We start from the raw sequence: 18159 nt of genomic DNA, 5'->3' as shown, positions 1-18159 counted from the left end.
CACGTTAACCAATAGACCGAAACAATATAGCCATGACATACATGCTGTCTAATCCTGCATTTCTATACTTTTTTATTGTAATGAAACCAGCATATTTCAGGTAAAAGAGTGGATATCAATATAAGCGCCCAATCTCGAAAATCCGTGAAGCAAAAGATAACTCTGCTCCGCGTAAAGAACACATCAAGTCATTTAAGCTCGTGTTTCCAGACATACACGTATAAAGAGATGATTTAGTTTTTGAGAGAAAAATCTTTATAAAGAAGCTTTTCATATAAGGAGGTCTCGAATGAGCTCTTTGAAACCTTCCATTTGAAACTCGAAATCCCTGTACTTTCCACAAATAGGTATAAGCCCAGTAGCCTCATGCCAACCTAACCTAACATGACGTCAAGAGAAGACAAATGCTGCAAAGGATTAAAAAAAACATACCCACACGTTTTCACATGAAAACATTGAAATATTACATTTATATTTTACTATATAAATGCATATATATGTCATTTTCCTATATCGATCTCGTACAGATGTTACCGGCTACATTATGGCATCAGAGCGTTCCAGTTCAATGGAGCAGAACAACCTTGTTTACATCGGAAATAAAATAGTTTAGCTTAGCATTATGGGCTAAAACTGTACACTAATTAAGCTTTTGCTTCACTGATGTATGCATATGTAAAACGTTCACAAGTTTTTTTGTTTTTTTTTTGGTTTTCTTATGCTTATACCTTAAACAAGGGTATATTAGGCATCAGAATAAATCAAACAAAAAAGAGGGACAGCGACTCGAGTGATACCGAGATATACCGTTTTTTTAACTAAATATTTTTGTCAAGCTTCCATTGTATATGGAGAAACACTCTTTCTCTTGGAATACATGTGCAATATTATAATTGTTAGTCATTTGATTGTGTATTCTAGTTTGGCTTTTTAACAGCGGTGTGTCTAGTTTGCGAAATATGGACACCCGCTAAATTGTCATGGTTTTCAACTCCTAACTCACAACAAGTGTTTGATCACTATATATTTATGTATGATATTTTCCTTGCAGAAAGTGACAAGACAGGTTCATTATTTAAAAGTCATAGCTTGTCAGTGAAATATATTGTCTCTGCTAATGACTAAATTTTGCTCTAATTTGCGTGGATACTAAACACAAGATTTTATCAAAGCATTATGTAGATTATAGATCCATATTTTTATAAAACCAGCTGCTCCTTTTCGAGGCGACTATCCTATACAATACGTTCAACTGGCAGACGATCTAAGTACTGCTTAATCGGCACTCAAACACTTTTTATTTTATGCCATCTCATTAATTTTACAAAGCGGTTCACGATTGTAATTATTTATCTGTTTTCGAGATTCCCACAATTAATCCAATTTAAGGATGATTGTGCTAACAAAAACTATAATGAACTATTAATTAAAAACAAAACAGTAATAATATATCATCAAGGTTCCAGATAAAGTTTGTCTGAGATGTGTGCTTGCGTGAGTTAGCGATTGAGTAAGTGAGTGAGTGAGTGAGAAAGTGAGTTAGTGATTAGCTAGAAAGAAGCAAGCCATTAAGTTTGTAAATACGTTATAATTGTGCATTAAGCATATAACAAAACGCAAATGTGATTAAACATAGCATACATAAAAATATGCTATTACGATAATTATAACATACTGACAATAGCAACCCGCTTTGTGGGCCTACAAATCACAGTATAGAATAGATAATCATAAAACAGAGTGAACAGCTATAATAAACATCATCATACAGATAAGCATTTTCATACAATATAATAATATTAATACTCAACTCAACTAATAAGCGAATAATATCTTGAATAAATTGTAAAAAAATGAGACAGTAATAATCTAGTTATAGTTCAAGCATGCAGCTAATTTCGTTGGATATTTAACCACAAAATGTTTAAGCTTATCTATGTCTTTTAAACAAGTAAATGCATCCGATCTTAGAGTATAATTAAATTATGTGTCTCTACGGCAGCTCTTCGCAGGACAGCTTAGTAACTATTCGTTCTAACAAATATTATTTACAACCTGCATGTTCAGCTAATGATATGGCAGATAGGCAATCATTAAGTATTAGGCTTTATAATTAAGACTTTCAACTTTCGCGGGTGTTTAAAGGTCCACCTATTGCAACTTATCCAATATACAAAGTCAGATTTTGCTTGGACAATGTGTCAGCCAATGAGGTTGTTTTCTAAGTCAGTTAGATGACCTGAAGTAAAGTCGTAATGGTTTAGAATGACTCGTTCGCTATGCTAACTTAGCTCATTCTTAAGTCATTAAAACTTTACTTCATGTCATAAAACTATAACATAAAAAATTGTGCACAATCTCTCTTCTGGTATTTTTACGACGTAAATACCTGTCTCTTCACGTAATGGAAATATTTCAAAGCACAAAAAAACACATTCATAAAAAATAGTTCCTCCAAACATTGTCGTAAATTACAACGTTCAAAGGCCATAAAAATCCTGTCAGAATATTAATATTGGTCTAACTTTATATCTTTCGAGGAACAGGAACGTATCTTATCAACAGGAAATTCAGTTGATACCGTTGAAGTGAATACGAAACGATTATTTCGAATATATAAATGTGAACGAATGCAAACTAAAGTTTACGGCCGAGGTAAACATTAAAAACGCACACTTGTGCAAGAAATGCAAAGAAAACTAACGGGCAAGTCCGTTGTCTCGTCTTGACATGGAAATCGGAACGGATGTATGGACGCGTAGGGTCATGGTTCCTACAAGTGACATTTATCCTTTATGTACTGAATACGTGTGTCATTTTATTTTAAAATCACTTCTAACATGACAAAGATACAGCGCCGACACGACCAGATATACTGTATATGCATATATGCATCATTCCATAGTGATGACCCTGTTAGTGTGACCTTGACCTTTCAGGTAGGGACGTGATTTGCGGATAATGCGATCTTAAAATGCCCACGTTTTGAGGCATCTTCAATGTCCGGCGACATGTTCGTTAATAGATTAATATTTCAAGACTATTTGAAAGTGTGTTTTCTTCACAAGTATTGTCGAATCTATGAGCCACAGGGCGAATACCAATCTGTCTTGAAGGGCCTCTAACTGAAACCTCGTTAAAATGAATAACTGAAGACAAACCACGGATATAACAGCAAGCTGATTTAAAGAAGTCGCGTGCGTTTTTGATTTAATGGTGCAGTGATACTCTCGGATCATGACGGAAGCCGGAAGTAAGACGCCTGTCTGATATTTCAGGAAAATGTCAGTCTCTATACAGTCGGCAACTTATCTAGGATGGCTAGCGGATCCAGAGAGAGAGGATCCAAATCGTCCAAGTTTCCTTTTTTCAATATTGGAGAAAAAGAGTAATAAAATACGCTAAAAATGCACCAATTCTGACAAGAAATTGTTAAATTTTTCGTGGGAAAGTATCCCCGAAGCCCCATGCCAACATTTCTAATCAATAAAATTTCGGTTCTGATGGAGGGGCGCAATTAAAAAGGTTACGCTCCTAAGTTACGCCCCTTCTAACGTCAAATCCTTGACCCGCCCCTGTTACCTGATTTATTCTGCCATTTAAACCGACTAACCAATGTACACATCTCATAAACGTACCTTTTTGAGGTCCTATCTTTATGTTGTTTTTGGTTTTGCTTTGTGCATTTGTTTAAGAAATACAAAAATATGTACTCTGAAAATTCCGTTTATATATTTTTTTCTTGGTAAAGACAATTGCGCTACATATATAAAGAACACATTCTTGCAGACTGACAGTAAAACATGCAGAGGAATCATAATCATAATATAATAGGTTAATAAATTATGTTGTTGATGTTCATATTGGGGATACTGCTAATTTCTGAAAGTGCCGTCTTCTTTCACTCTCTACCTTCATGAATTTTAGATGATAAACACATCATTGACAATATTTAGTATATATATATATATATAAATGATATGCCTTATTTCTATTTACAGACAGTGTTTACAGCATGTCATACTTTTGTTGTTGTTTAACGTACTATATGTTTTCTTTGAAAACAGATTCACGACAATGCCATGTACTTAAACTGCACTGACAATACCTGCAATAAAACATTTCCGAATGCGTTTTATTTGTCAGTAAGTGTATCCTCCTTCTAAAACGTCACGTACATATATCGTTTATGCAAAAGCTGTAGATTCATTGTATAACATTCAGGGAAAGTATGTATCTAATGAATATACTAATTAGATGTTCTTGCAGCCACTTTCCATTGAGGACATGTAAAAGTGGCAAACACTTAAAAGATCATCGAACAAAAAGGGCGATTAAGAAGAAACCATAATGCCGTAAAACCGTAATACATGGTCAATTCGAGAGATAATGTTGAATAAAAAAGCACAATAGTATACGGGTATTAGAGCTGTCATTTATGTTCTTCACAACGCATTCGTGTCAATTCTAATCCTCCACAGCATCATGAACCCTGATGGAGGTATAGGTCTTGTTTCAATTAGATGTTTCTACTTAGCAGCCATTTAATGGAGCCGTAAAATACGTCAATATATGTTTGTCTATGGGTGACCTGCATGAGTTCAGAAAAGAGAGGGAAATGTCATTAACAGTTACTCATACGTCGTCATGAATTAAATGCTTCAAGGTATATATAAATATACATCTAGGCTGCATCACATTTGGTGTGGTTATTCTTATTCCGCTGCTTTGGCTCAAGGTGAATTAACAACGACCTGAATATCACGGTAAAGGAACTGTTCATATCCACCATACTCCTGTTTAAAGATTTCCGGTACCTTTGCTGTCTCGCGTGTGTTCGGTCTGTAACAGAAATTAATGTTTAAAGATTTCACACCAAGGTACTTGAATAAGTATTTTTTTTATTATGTCAAAGTTAACGTATTTCTATGTAAACATAGAAGACCTGACTTCAGAACTTCAAACGAAACTGTTGAAAATCGTAAAAATAAAATAAAACATTGAATAAAACGAATTATTATGTAATTTGCATATATATAGCTCTAACACCAATATATGATTAAAACAATTCAATGAAAATTACACGGACAAGCCCAGCGGCCGACAACGGAGTTACATAATAAATGTGATAAATTCGTATCATATTCACCTGGATTTATACATCTGTCCAGGAAATAGTCAAAGTGTTTTTTCTTGCATTATCTATAAAAAAAATGATATAAAATATGCGAAATTTATGACTGTTAAATCTTGTCTCCATCGTACAAATGGAGCTTTCTACATGAGCACATTGAATCGAATGAGCATATAAAGAAATTACTTTGAATATTTTATGATATATCGTTTTGGTACTACATGTTGTATAAATAATTGATTTATTTTTACTACATTATTCACCGTCTTCATTGCCATTTTAAATTTGCTGTGGTTTATCCCAATACAACGTGTTTTGAATTGTGATGAGAGAAACCGTCAATTTAACAGTGATCCAATCTGACGTGCCTGTTTCTTCATCAGTAATTGGTCTGAATATAAATGCTCCCTTGCCATATCTGTTTCTGACTAGTTCATCTGAAATTGTCATTTTACAAACAAAGTCCATGTACATTAATACCCACCCAATACTTTAATTTTGTCATGGGACACAAATGGTTATTTTGAATTCATGGAAGGCAAATGTGTTCGACCTCAATGTCCTTTAACACAAAATGCACGTCCCAATACCACGTGAAATAAATTCCCGATCATTAATCAATATTATGTTCAGTAGAAATTGCCTTCCCATTATATGCCTCACAATACGTATACCAGTTATGTTTTACACTCATCATTTGCACAATTGGGGTGTACAGTCTGGGATCCATTATGATGTGTTTCGGTGGAGTCTGTGTCCTCGCATGCAGAGCATCGCTGAAACTGAAGAATATTCTTCGATCTAAACGCCATTCTATAAAATGACACTTTAGTACTATTGTACTTGAAGCATATTATTACCGTTTGTGAAATTAAGTTGACGTGTCGTAATGTCCAATGTTTTGGCATGTTTCAGGCTGCATAGCAATAATTCAAAGGAAAATACAGAGACAAAATCGGTCAAACGGTATGCTTTCTTCGTGGCGGGATCGAAGTGGCTATGAAATCCTCAGCCCATCACATCCGGTTGTCACGGCCTCGGTGATGGCAGAGGCAAACAAACAATGAGAAGTAATCAACTGTGTTTCCTACCTTGTTGTTCGGAAATTTGATGTGTATCTTATACCTTGTTTACGTCATTTTCAAAGACCACTTTGACTCCACTAGAAAATGTAACTTTTGTTACTTTAATATCAAATTGTTTATTGCTAAGAGATTACTACTATTATACTAAAAATAGAAATTGATTGTCGCATATTGTATATTTGTTTAATACGATGCTGAATCGTGTTGTTGATTGTTTTTGATATTATCAAATGATTTACAAATATAATCCAAATACCGATTGTATAAATAACCCATTTATTTTGTTAAAACATCAACCCTTATATTAAATTCGACAACCACCTTTAAATCAATGAAAATCTTTTTGGGACGGCACTGTTAAAGTGTTACAATTATGTATAAGATTTTATGTTCATGTTATTAGAAATGAAGTAAATGTTTTACGGAAACATACATTCGCATGGAAGTTAAAAGTAAACTAGCAATGTAATTAAAGTTACTATATGTAGCTATTGGCTTGTAGAACCTGGTACTCAAACATTTAGTAGTACAACGCTCAACCACGCCAAAAAATCGCAAACATGCTCAACTCAATTCACCATAAAACAAAAACAATCATCAATTGTTTTAAATGCAATTGTTATTGAGAACAATGAGTGCATTCTCCCATTGAGTATGCTGAGTAATTACTTTGGCAAATATCCATAGAAAAACATAACAATTCTACAGATAAATAATTTAATTGAGAAGGAAACAAATCTCTGACAGAATAATAATGTAACCATAACGTACATGTCTAATTCTGTACATCAGTATTACTTTTGATCGTAATGAAACGAGATCAGTATTATAATTATGTATCATACCACCTCGCCAATCAGGGAATCGAAAGATGTTTCGGATATGCATGATAAACAGTTCAAGTCATTTAGCGCCGTAATAGCCAATAATAGTTCTTTGTATGTACAGTCTCATTGAAATGAACTACATGTTTCAGAGGCCACATACTTAAGATACCGAAGCCTTTTGAGAAGCAAACTCAACATAAAACATGAGGTTTGTAAGCGACGTTTTCGGACAACGTTGTCTAATTACATACATCTCTTATGACTGGTAATATTGACTGTTGATATTTGCTGTAAAGTTACCAGTATAATATTTTTTTAAAAGACGTGAAGTATGTATTTGACCACTGTAGAATATCGTATATTTTATCTTTGATAATGGCGTTGTTTATTTAATTTGTTTTGTTTATTGTTATTGTATGTGTTACACGTATAATTCAAATAACGAGATGTATCTTTTAGAAAAACATCGGCCTCTATGTTATAAATTAATAATCTGGTTTAAACCCCCAGTAAATTTACATTCCTTCCAAACAATTCTTGATAAACATACCTAGTTTTAACCCATTTTTTGTCTCAATGCGCTCTATGTTTAGTAGCAGAATGACGTCGAAACCATAAAAATAGATTATCCGAGTATGAGTTCTTGATTGTTCGGCTATTTCCGCGCTGTATTTCTGTATTCCGGCGTTTTATTTTTATCAGAATATAATTATTTATAGATCGTTATATTTATCAGCTTAGTGTGGGTCAAAATAATAGATGCTCTGGTAGGAAGGTAACATACTGATATTCACTCTGAGTTCAGCCCAAGATGTTTTAGAAATTATTACCGACCGCAAGTGTACTATCGCCCGCAGGGTTTGTTATTATAACCTGGTGTGAGCCTGAAGCACGCTTGTTTGTAAGGGTGTATTTCTAATATAACTTTTATGAGATAAGAAACAAAAATGATTGTCTGAAAGTCAAAATAGTTGTATCCCAGGTTTCGCGTTGCTAATGCTACAACTACTATGATTTGCCTGCTATACAATAATAAAATACTATTCATTCTATGATTTTTAGGCTTATACTTTTCTAATAAGATGTTTACATTTTTTTGCGTAAAAGCTTCGTATTCTTGGCATATTTTGGACAGTAGCCTTTCAATTTATTCTAACACGCATGCCCTGATACGACAGTGAGTTATGCATACTATTAAAGAAGCAAACTAGTTAGGATTTAACCTGTAAAACACCCAAAAAGTGCGAAGCATTCATAACAGCACTAGTATTATTTCTACACAGATACTTACATAAAACATAAATAGCATTTATTTATCAATAAAACTTGAAAAGGCACAATCATATTCCAATTCTTAGAACAGACAATTTCCGATAATCTAGAAATAGTTTCAACTACATTAACTGACTAATTTTCTAAAAATAGTTTCTACATACATTAACTGACCACATGTTTGCCCTCACCTCGGGAAAACGACCATCTGATAAGCTCTGCATTTTGATAGGAATTATTGGCATTATATTATTTATTCGTAAAAATAAAATCATATTTCTTAAACAATTAAAACGTGTATGTTCATAAAATTTGCATAACGTATGATATCTAATCAAAGCACTGAAAATCTTTAGAAGCGATTGAAAGGGGCATGCATTGTCAGGGGCGTAGCCAGCGTTACGCACTTACGCATGTGCGTAACATTAATTTGAAAAATGAAAGGTCGAGGGCTAAGCTAAAATTTGATATCAGAATAAAAGTAAGAGCAGCCAAAGTAAACGTTGCTTCGAAATCAATCACTTGATAACTACAAAGTCAACGGCCTCGAACCTATTAATCCCTCCAAATACACCTCAGAGCTCAACGTGTTCGTTCCATTTGCAATTGTTTTCAACTGGGTATGCCCCCGAGCCCCCAACCGGCTACGGGGATATTCCCCATCCCACACCACCCCACTTTAGTGCGTAACATTCGGTAAAGTCTGGCTACGCCTATGATTGTTACTTTAAATCACGGGGATACGTCGACTTAAGTGATAAGCTGTGCATATTGAATGGAATTATTGCTGAAGTTGTTTGTAAAAAATAATTTTCCTTAAACAAAACGTGTATGTTCATTAAAGGAAATGATATATGCTGTATTGTATTTTTCTACCTTATGATATCTAATAAAAGCAACGAAACATCTTTAGCATGCATTGTCACATTAAATACATGGGGTGGGGGTTTACGACGATTGAAGTGACATTTACATAAACAAAATGACACAAGACGCCATAAAATAGGTATATATATATATATTGTTGTTTCCTCGCCCAGTGTGGGCAAAAGCGCTCTTGGCCCTCGGCACTTTTTTCACTTTTATCAATGTGCCCTTCATCCATTCCCATAGTTCAAATAAAATTCGGAACTCTCACATATTTGCCCGCAGATAGTCTTTCAGCTCCTCGCGCTTTGATTTATATATAGTATGTATACATTGTGCTGTTTGTGATGTTCTATGTCTTTGGCGTTTACCCAGTGCCATTAAACCGGGTTTATGTTTAAATGTTTTGCTCCTGAGCTTGTTTCTGCAGCTTTTTGCATAAATATTGAAATGGTTCTGCTTTATTTCTATATTGCACGATGTATCCAAGAACTGTTACTTGTTGATAGATGTTGCAAGAAATAAATTTCTGTTTTACAAAGTACATCAAAGCATATCAGTGAAAATGACATACTAAAATAAATACCTCTAGAGACGTCGTTATTGATTGTATAACGAGGTCATCAGGGGCTCAACGTAAATTAATTTTGCGGAAACTTAAATGAGGGACATGTTCGATGCGGAACATGGGTCGTACACGCGACACGTCGTCTTGGTGTGTCAAACACAACTCGCAAACACTTTTAAAATTAGTTCAAACAAGAACAAGATAGAAACCGGACACGAGAAATTAAGCTTGACGGACCATGCAATTTAAATATGCACATAAGACTGGATTTTCATATTCACGACTTCGTCAATCATTGCTTATTCGCGGGATAAACTCATAAAGTCATTTAGCGTCGTATTAGCCAAGAGCTTTTTAAACCCACACACTAATTGTAACGTTTTATTAGAGAACTAGGAGCCTAGCATATACGGAGGTTAAAGAATTCAGTACATGGGAAATTGATTTAAGCCCGAAGAAGAATGATGTTGACTATTTAGTTTTTCCATGGCGCTTGTGAATTTTAGTTTCTTGCTTCTCCTGGATCTTTCGACTTCATTAGAATTTTCATTTCACATAAGTACTCTAATTTTGTTGTCATTTATATATAACATTACTTTTTTCCGTTTATATACATTATCTTTCCAATACGAACGTTTGCATTTTATTCATGGACATTTCCTCAATACACAACCATCATTTTCCCCTGTTTTGTTTTAACATGTTTTGTAGACAATAAGTCTCAAACATAAAGCTTTGGCTTTGATAAGTTGACGGGTTATATCCTGCCACTTGCATAAAAACCGACCCAATAACATGGTGCCTTATACATGCTGCTTTAATAGGTCAGTTGGTCATGTGATTTCTTTTTCCTGTCAGTCGGTCATTTAACCAATTTGGCTTCTTAAAATACCGGAAAGTTTAGTATGTTTTTCCTGTAAATAGTATACCTACATTAGACAAGATACATAACAAAAACATCAATTAGTGTTAACTAACCAACGGTCCTTTTTTAGTTTTACTTTGCATTAATAGGTTGATGACATCATTTTGATGAGGCAGTTATAAACAAAATGTCAGCGTACGAGGATATATTTTGTTTTGAAAACTGATAGTTAAATGCGTTAATTAGACATACGATATGTAATCATGCTATGTTGATTCACGTCCCTGTGCAGGGCCACAGCCGGGAAGCAGAAAATGGCGACATGAAACACGTCTCTGTAAATGGACTATATTCTGCCGATGTTTGTGCAAAATAATGTTTTAGAACATGCGAAGTACGTAAGTACGTATATTTTAGAACGATTCATCTTACATCAACTTTGTCAAACTTTCCGAAGTGTTTTTTACTTATTTTAAACGAAATAAAAATGATTTTAAGTAATTTAGGTTGGCATAATTTGATTTATTCTTTCGCACTACCGACTAAAGTTTCCACATCAACATCACCGACCTATAATATCCCATACTGATTGATACAGTCTGGTTGCATTAACGTTTTTCTTTGTACAACATGTAGCATTGTTTACTTATATATGTACTCTTTTTTAATTTTACTCGTATAGAACGTCTGAAAAGAAAAGAAAAAGCACAGACAATATTCACCAATTGACTCCATTTACAACTCATTGGCACCACAACGGAAGACAAGTTGGCGCTTTTTCAAGCATAGTAAACTGAATGGTGACTCCAATGATTTCCAACGTGTAACATTTCTTTTTTTCTTTTTGTACCGAACACATGTGCCAAGAATTTTTTAATCCTTCCCTGCATGACAAAGTTACAGCCTGGACACGGAAAACCGGACGGAGGTGCGGACGATGCGTTCTTAATATGCCCACCTTTTGAGGCATCTACATTCTTTATTTAATATAGCAATGATACTCGAGGATCATGCTGGAAACCAGAAGTAAGACGCCTGTCTGAATTTTCAAAGAAATACAGTCGGCAAATTATTTAGGATTACTCAATAGCTGATCAGGAGAGATCCAAATCGTCCAAGTTCCCTTAATTCAATATAGGAGAAAGAGTAATAAATTACGATTAAAATGCACCATTTCGGCTAAGAAACTGTTGAAATTTTCGTGGCAGAGTAGCCCCAGTTTCCCCTGCAAACTCTAATTTTCGTGTGTGTGTGTGTGTGGTGGGGGGGTACCCCCAAAACTCCTGATGGATGGGCGCAATTCAAATGGTAACGCTCCTAAGCTACGCTCCTTCTAACGTGAAATCCTTGACTCGCCCCTGTTACTTGATTTATTCTGCCATTTAAACCGCCTAACCAATATACACGTCTCCTAAACGTATCTTTTTGATGAGTTTTTTTGATTACTTGTGTTGCTTTAAAATAGAGCACTTGCATTAGAAAAAAATATCTGCACTCTGAAAATTCCGCTTAATTAAATATAATTTATCTTGGTAAATACAATTGAGCTACATAAATAAAGAACACAATTCTTGCAGACTGGCAGTATAACATGCTGCGGAATCATTATCATAATATATTATGATAATAAATTACGTTGTTGATGTTCATATTGGGGATACTGGTAATTTCTTAAGGTGCCGTTTTTCCACTCTCGACCTTCATGTATTTGAATGATAAACACATCAATGAAAACATTTAATGTTTATATAATGACATGTTTGACTTGTATTCACAGACAGTGTTTACAGCATGTCATACTGTTGTTGTTGTTTAACGTACTATATGTTTTCTTTGAAAACAGATTCACGATAATGACATGTACTTAAACTGCACTGACAATACCTGCAATAAAACATTTCCGAATGCGTTTTTATTTTTAGAGCTGTCATTTATGTTCATCACACCGCATTCATGTCAATTCTAATCCTCTACAGCATCATGAACCCTGATGGAGGTATAGGTGTTGTTTCAATTAGATGTTTCTACTTAGCAGCCATCGAATGAAGCCGCAAAATACGTCAATATGATTGTGTTAATGGGTCACCTGTGACATGAATCAGTTCAGAACGGGGAAATATATGTCATTAACAGTTACCCATTCGTCGGTGATACCGATAGAAAAAATCATGAATTAAATGATGCATGGTGTATATCTAGGCAACTCATAGGGTGTGGTTATTCTAATTTCGTTGCTTTGGCTAAAAGTGGATTAACAACGACCTGAATATCACGGTGAAGGAACTGTTCCTATCCATCATACCAATGCTGAAAGATTTCTGGTACCTTTGCTGTCTCGCTTGTACTCTATGTCGGTCTGAAACAGAAATTAATATTAAAAGATTTCAAGTAACTTGGATAAGTATCAATGTTTATTAGATCATAGTTAACGTATTTCATGTTTACATAAAGGATTTAGCTACAGAACTTCAAACGAAACTGTAGAAAACCGTAAGCTTAATAATCCATATATGTTCATAACAATTCAATAAAAAAACTAAACGGACAAGCCCAGCTGCCGACAAGCGGCGTTATCTAATAAATTAGTGATAGTCGTATCATATTCATCTTGCTTCATATTGGCAAAGAAATTCAAAGAAAGTAAACATTTTGACTTACGTCTTACCATAGTCAATGTTTTTTTCTTTCTTGCATACCTTATAGAACAAGATGTTTACTATGTGAACATTTTTCCTGTGAAATCTTGTCTCCAAGATCAAACTAGAGCTTTCAACATGTGAACATTGAATAGAATGAGCATATAAAGAAATCATTTTAATTATTTTATGATATATCGTTTTGGTAGTACATGTTGTACAACTTATTCATGTATTTTTGCTACTTTTTTTGTCGTCTTCTTTGCCATTTTAAATTTGATGTGGTTTATCCCAATACAACGTGTTTTGAATTGTGATGAGAGAAACGTCAATATAACAGCGATCCAATCTGACGTGCTGTTTCTTCATCAGTGATTAGTCTAAATATAAATGCTCCCTTGCCATATCTGCTCCTAACTATTTCATCTGTTATTGTCATTGAACAAAGTCCACGTACATTATTGTCCACCTATACTTTTATTTTGCCATTGGACACAAATGGTTATATTGACAAATGTTTGCGACCTACTTCCCTATACCAAGTGAAATAAATTCCCGAGTATAAGTCAACATTATATTCTGGAGAAATTGCTTACCCATTATATGACTCTCAATATGCATATCAGTTATTTTTTACACTCATCACTTGCATAATTGGGGTGTACAGTCTGGGATCCATTATGATGTGCCTCGGTGAAGTCAGTGCCCTCGCATGCACAGAATCGCTGGAACTGAAGAACATTTTTTGATCTTAACGACATTTTACAAATTTACAGTCTATTGATATTATACTTAATGAATATTGTTGCCGTTTGGCCCAACACATTGACGTGTCAAAAAAAAGGTCCATTATTGTGGCGTGTTTCAGGTTGCACTGCAAAAACACAATGGAATCTACAGGGCCAAAACCACTCAAAGCGTTTGTGTTTGCGTTCATTACGGCGAAAGCGACGTTAAACGTAGACCTAACGACCGTTATGTGGCTGTGGAATCCTCAGCCTGAAGATTTACCAAACTTCTTTGTCATGTCCGCTTGTCTCGGCCTCTGTGATGCCATATGGCAGGCGCAAACATACAGTGAAATTAGTAATAAACTTCGAAACAAATTGTAGTCGGGAATTTTAATATTAATTTGATAGCTTGTCTAATTATCTCTTTGTGTCGTTTTTAATGTTTACCCACAATGAAAACCTATAATATGTATAATTTGACGCCATTGTCTTTGAAGTTAGAATTGATTTGATCTGAGTTTCTCTATTATTTTGTGTTTGCTTTTCCAGTTTGGTGTAATTTCTTACGATTTTTGAAATGGTGGCTTTTTCTTTTATTATGTTATCAAAAGACGCACGAAAATAAGATACCGTTTGAATTATCTTTGTGAAGCAAGAGTGTTCATGTTTTAACTGTTTAAATGTTAAATACAACTTAATTTGTAGTTTTATACGTGTACAAGCGAGAAGCATCGTTCGCTCTTCCTACATGATCTTTTACGCAAGCGGTTGTGCGATTTCATTCGAATGTTTTCTTTGTGTGCAGACGAAATTGTACATATTGGCGGTAAAGACCACTTTGACTCCACTAAAAATTGTTTGTTTTGTTACTTTTACATCATTACTACTACGGAATTACTAGTACATGTATTATACTACAAAGAGATAGTGATTATCGCATATTGTGTATTTTAAATACGATGCTAAATGGTGTTATTTTTTAGGTTTTGCTATTATTTAATGATTTACAAATACAATGAAATAAATAAATTATAGTTGCTACGTGTCGCTATTGTTTGTTGAACCTGGTACTAAAACATTAAGTGGTACAACGCTCAACTAAGCCCCCAAATCACAAAAATTCTCAACTCGATTCACCATAAAACATAAACAATGATCTAAACTCTTTATTGAATTTGTTCTTCTAAAAAGAGTGCATTCTCTCATAGAGTATATTGGCAAATATCCAAAGAAAAACAAAACAGTTATACTGATAAATGTTTTAATTGAGAAAAACTGACTTTCTTTGAACATTTACGTAAGCTGTTTCTTTGCTTTAGAATTTATTTTCTTTGGAAAATTGACAAAGGATTATATCAACAGTTTACAAGGAGATGCACGTTTAAAGAGTACACTCATAGAATATATCGAATCATATAATGATCTTGCGGGGGAAATGGGTTAAGATTGAGATTTGACTTAAATATTTTTGTGATATTGGGACAAAATCTAAAAACTTCAAAACAATGAAAAGCCTAATTAACTAAATGAAATCAGCACGTAAGTAATTGAAAGTAAGATGGATGCCGTTTTGTTAACAGTGCACCGTGCTAGCCATCAAGAAAACCATAGAAAAATAAACTTCTTCACAAATCACTGACATAAAAACATGTAACCATTACTTACATGTCTAATTATGTACGTAAGTATTACTTTGGATTGTAATGAAACTAGAACATTATCATGTGTATATACCACCTCGCCAATCAAGGAATCGAATGATGATCTGCATGATAGACGGTTTAAGACATTTAGCACCGTATTAGCCAAAACAAGTTTCAATATTATCACGTATTTTGATACAGATATTAGTTTATATTAAAGACAAAAATGTTTCCGTATATTCTAGGTAACAGTTAGATGACATTAAGTAAAACCTTTATGATTTAAAATGGCCGTACCATAAAGATTTTACTTAAGGTCATCTAACTGACTTAGAACACAACCTCAACGACTGACATATTACCGACGCATGATCTGACACAGGGAGTGTGTATCTATTGAGTGTCAGTAGGCGGACCTTTAAACACCCGCGAAAGTTGAAATTCTTAATGATTAAGCCTGTTACTACATGATTGCCTATCTGCAATTACATTGGCTGAAAATATGGGTTGTGTTCTAATGTGATTTATTTAAAAGACGATATTTTGCCAAGGATGTTCGCGGCAGTGTCCTGGTATTCCATCTCTTTACTCACATAAAGATACAGTTTACATATACATTTACACACTATGACATTTTCCTGCAGAAAGTGACGAAACACGTTTAGAATACAGAAGAAAGTAGTTTTTCAGCGCAATAATTTCTTTATTGGGACGGCCGATGACTAATTTATACTCCAAAAAGTGCTGAAATTTGCACGAGAGACACAACGAAGATACCTTTGCAGATTGAGGCTACATTCCAATTTTCTGAATGAACAAAATCAAATATTCCAGAATACCGTGTATGTTTCATTAAATCGAATTAAATAGTATGCCTTCTGATTTCAGGTAAGAACATGACACTGTCCGCAATTGCTTCTCATGAAGGCGACCTGGGTTCGATTCCCGGCCTGGGCGCATGGTAGTTTGGTTGCTGGTCACGAAGCCGGTAAATCGTCACGAGAGTGACGGATTTCACGAGTCAGAATAACTTTGTTCACGATCGTTGTAAATTTAAACTAAACTAAAGCTTTCATGTGCTCAGCATTTCGCCCGCAGGTGAGCTAAATCCGCTTTGTTTGATTGTGTGTTTGTTTGTTTTAGAGTATACGTGTTTTATTGATGCAATAGTACTCGTGGGTTATGATTGAAGCAGGAAGTAAGGCGCCGGTCTGATATTTTTGTGGAATGTCAGTTGCGATACAGACAGCGAAACAGATTAACTATTCAATTACTTATCGATCGCTTTGAAACTAGCTGTTTAAGAAGTTATTCAGGAAACATATGAACTCTTTGACATTTTGTGCTACTTTTTTATTCAGGCTTTCCTTGCTGAGCGGAAATGTGTCGGAAAATCAAACAACGCAGCTATCTGCACTTTTACATTTTCCTTTCCTTTTTGGCAACATCTCGGACCTATAAGCCACGGTCTATATGATTTATAGGTCAGTGGTTAAATTGATTTCATGGTGTCATACTTTGTAATTTAGTTTATAAATAGTGGAACTCCGTTGGCTCGAACTCGTTTGGTTCGATTTCTTCGTTAGTTCGAACTGGATGCAAAAGACCGATATCTTTCAATTGCATGTAAACAATCTCGCTTCGCTCGAATTTTCCAAAACTTGAGGTAATTTCGCCAGTGCATGAGAGTTCGAGTCAACCGGGTTCGACTGTATTCAGGGGCGTAGCCAGCGTTACGCACTTACGCATGTGCGTAACATCAATTTGAAAAGTAAAAAAAAATACGGCCAAAAATGGCATCAAAGTCGAAGGCTAAGCTAATTATTGATATCAGAATAAAGGGAAGATCAGCTATAGTAAGCTTTGTATCTATGTGCTAGATACGGCTTACTGAGCCTAAATCAATCACTTGGTAACTACGAAGACGGCGGCCTCGAACCTATAAATCCCTCCAAATACACATCAGCTGTATTCCCCTACCACACCCTCCGAAACATTTATTTAAGCCTGGCTACGCCCCTGGTATTATTTGAAATCGTAGTTTGAAATTCAAGGTAATGCAAATACAATATACGCACTAAAACGTTGTCGATTGTGTTTTCGAATTTGTTATTAAGTATAATAGGTATATGATGTCCATTTAAAGGCTTTTTAATCATTGTGTGCAGAAATCATTACGTAAAACAGCTTTGTATTCATTGTCACATATACCAAGTATACCAAATATATTCTCTATTGTACAGACTGATTTGATTTGCGTGCCGAAACTCTCTATTTAGAAATGCAATATTGGTCAAAAATCCGATATAAAACACGGGAAGTGACACAATTTCTTTCAACGTATAACATTAAATTGATTTCTATGAAATAGGTTATTAAAACCAAATGATCTGTGAAGTTATAAAAAGCTTAACAATAATGTTATAGGATGTTGTCGTTTCGAATTCGAAGTTAATGATCTCAGACGGGCGAAACTAAATATCTATTAGAAAATTGTCCGTGGCTCTGGATGTCATAAAGATTTTTTCGTA

Source organism: Mya arenaria, chromosome 4 (assembly GCF_026914265.1).
Source record: "Mya arenaria isolate MELC-2E11 chromosome 4, ASM2691426v1".
Classification (NCBI taxonomy): Eukaryota; Metazoa; Mollusca; class Bivalvia; order Myida; family Myidae; genus Mya; species Mya arenaria.
Note: the sequence above shows the minus strand (reverse complement) of the source record.